Source organism: Panthera onca, chromosome D4 (assembly GCF_046562875.1).
Source record: "Panthera onca isolate mPanOnc1 chromosome D4, mPanOnc1 haplotype 2, whole genome shotgun sequence".
Classification (NCBI taxonomy): domain Eukaryota; kingdom Metazoa; phylum Chordata; class Mammalia; order Carnivora; family Felidae; genus Panthera; species Panthera onca.
The window spans coordinates 23,725,770-23,729,182 of record NC_138351.1 but is presented as its reverse complement, the minus strand read 5'-3'; the positions used below and the strand labels follow the sequence as shown (position 1 = coordinate 23,729,182).

At 38.4% G+C, this 3,413-nt stretch overlaps 1 pseudogene; it reads right to left on the bottom strand.

The window, feature by feature from the left end:
* Positions 1 to 1,813: 1,813 nt before the first annotated feature.
* Positions 1,814 to 3,199, bottom strand: LOC132675413 (protein SET-like; annotated as a pseudogene).
* Between the last annotated feature and the right edge of the window lie 214 nt (positions 3,200 to 3,413).

The window sequence follows — 3,413 nt, the reverse complement described above, 5'->3', positions numbered from 1 at the left end:
CCATAATAGGAAAGGTTTACCAATTGATCTTCATCAAACTTTAAAACAATTGCTCTGCAAAAGACTGTTAAGATGATGAAAAAGACAAGCTATAGACTGGGAGGAAATACTACTTGCAAACCACATATCCACCATAAGGTTAGTATCAACAAAATATAAATAACTTTTGCAACTCACTGGTAAAACAAACAAACAAACAAAAAGAAGCAAATAATCCAACTAGAACGTGGACAAAGACATGAAGAGGCATTTTTCACCAAAAGACAGATGACAAAGAGGCCAAAGAAAAGTGTTTAATATCATTTGTCATTCAGGAAGTACGAGTTAAAACCACAATGATATATCATTATACACTTATTACAATGGCTAAAGAATTAAAAAAAATTTTTAATGTTTATTTAGTTTTGAGAGAAAGAGAGAGACAGAGTATGAGCAGGGGAGGGGCAGAGAAAGAGGGGGACACAGAATCTGAAGCAGACTCCAGACTGTCAGCACAGAGCACATGGGACTCAAACTCATAAACCACGAAATCATGACCTGAGCTGAAGTCAGATGCTTAACCAACTGAGCCACCCAGGGGCCTCAAGATTTTTTTTTTTTTTAAATAGTGACAACACCAAATGTTGGCAAGGATGAAGAGAATCTACAGGATCGTTCATATTGTTAATGAAAATATAAAACAGAACAGCCACAGTTTCTGTATCTTAAAAAACTAAACATGCAACTTGGTGATCATCCTACGGGGCATTTATCACAGAAAAATGAAGACTTATGTTCACACAAAAACCTGTACACAAATGTTCACAATATTCCTATTCAAAACTGGAAAACCACAGCTGTTGTTCAACCAATGGTTAAAAGAACTGTAGAACATCCATGCTATGGAATACTACTCAGCAATTAAAAAAAAAAAAAGTGAACTGATACACAAAACAGCCTAGGTGAATCTCCAGAGAACTAAGCTGAGTAAAAAAAGGCAAATTCCAGCACATTACATAGCTTATGACTCCATTCATATAAAATACTACTGAAATGGCAAAATTATCAAAATGGAAAAACAGATGCGGGAGGGTAGGGGCAGGAGGTAAGTGTGTCTATATAAAATGGCAATAGGAGGAAAAGCCGTAGTGATAGAAGTATTCTATACCTTGACTGTATCAACATCAATCTTGGTTGTCATATTATAGCATACTTTTGTAAGATATTATGATTGGAGGAAGCTGGATAAAGTATACATTAGCTCTACTTTTTTTAAAATTTTCGTTAATGTTTATTTTGAGAGAGACTGAGAAAGAGCATGAGCGGGGAAGGGGCAAAGAGAGAGGGAGACACATAATCTGAGGTGAGTTCTATTTCTTACAACTGCATGTGAATCTGCTTTCGTCTCAAAATAAAAACTTTCATTTTATTTATTGCTTTTGTGTGCACCCATTTAGTTTTATTGTAACAAAGCAACTTGTACACTTTTAATGTTTAAAACTGAGCATCATTTTTCCTTTCCAGTGAAACAAAAAGAAAATATAAAAATAAACAGAAACAAAATTACAAGAGAATGTCAATGCCAAATAAGATCCTATAGGTTCTGCTGGTCGTCCCATCGAGTGGCAGGGCTCAAATCATCTTTAGGAGAGAATTTTATTTTAAAAGTATCATCTTCAACTGCAAGGATGTCTGTTAAACATAGCAATCCAACATCCCAAAGGAGAAGCCATGTTGTCAAAAGGCCCACTTAACCCGCCCAAACCTCTCACGCCCACCCTTTGATGACCTTCTATAGCCCCATTTTTTAAAGTTTTTTTTTCTTTTTTTAAACATGAGAAAGTAGACAGATATGTGTTGGTAAATGCTAACTGTTCGCATTCACATAGAGGCACAGTATAATCTCTGAGCCAAATAGACAGAGAAAGGAGGAAAAAAGCCAGAATTCTACGCACTACTACACGGGGGCCTAGGACCTTCCAGCTTCCAGCAGAGCTAAGGGAGCAGAAGGTTTTTCTTTTTTCCCCACAGAGCACAGTGGTGCTGATTCCATAAAGTTTTTGTTGAGACAGGAAGGGATAAAAATGAATTTGGAACAGAAGGGGGTAGAGAATCTTTTCCCACTATATTCTGCTCAAGTCATTCCCCCCAAAATAAGTTGAGAACCGTGGTATAAAGGGAGAGAAAAGAGACTTCAAATTAGTCACCTTCTCCTTCATCCTACCCTCATGATCATCTTCATCTACTTCACCTTCATCCTCATCTCCGTCTCCATCAATATCTTCCAATTCCCCTCCTCCTCCTCCTCCTCCTCCTCTTCCTCCTCCTCCTTCCCTCCTCCTCCTCCTCCTCCTCCTTCCCCTTCTTTATCGTCCATATCAAGAATCAAGCAGTAGTGTAATGGATCTGGCCAAATATCATCTTTGATGACCTCTCCTAACTCACCTGCACCTGATCAGTAAACCAGGTGAAAAAGCTCTCTGGTTCCTCATGCTGTCTCTTCCTGCTGGCTTTATTCTGCACTTGACTTGAATGTTTCATCAAATCCTTTCCAGAATTCCATTTGATTTCAGTGGACTTTGAAGATGGATCACCACTCTCATTCAGATGAAATTCTTTGGAGAGAACTTTATTTTCAAAGTAAGGGTTTTCATCAAAATAAAATCTATTCTGTAACCTGATTTAATATATTCAAATTCTGTCACTTCACCTCTTGTCAAATAATGCAGTGCCTCTTCATCCTCCTCCCCAAGCAGACACTTGTGGATGGCTGACACATGTTGTTACCAAAATATTTGGGATTTTGGCAATAAATTCCTACCTCTTCTGAAAAAATGGTTGGTGGAGTTTGTTATATTTCTGTTCTACTTTCAAAAGCTCCTCACTGGCTTGTTCATTAAGTCTATCTATTTCATTTTGTATTTCACCAATATGTTCAATTGCTCTTGTTCTTCTTTTTCTCCCTTTGGCAAGTGCTGAGAGGTCAACATCTCATCTGGCTTGGGGACAGCAGGTCGTCTCGGTTTCTTTGTTTGAGGCAGGAGTGAAGACTGGCATTAGGGGGCCAGGTTGTGAGGAAAGTCCATGAAACAAGGGCAAATGCAGTTCTGGAAGAAGCTCCAATTACTCAAAAACTTTCATTTTAAAAAACTCAAATGAATGGGAAGATATGGATGTTTGTTATCTTGATTATGATTTCATTATCAAAACTCATCAAGTTGTACACTTTCAAATACATGAGTTTTTTGCATATCAAATATGTCTCAAGAAAGCCGGGGGGGGGGGGGGGGGGGATATACAGTATTTTCTTCCTTTTCCGTTTCTAAGTAATTCAGTCTTAGAGCCAACAGGTGAACCAAGCAAAATGGGTATCCACACCAAAAGGGGATAGAGGAGGGCAGTAGAGAGGCGTCAGCAGTGTCCCAGAGCTGGGA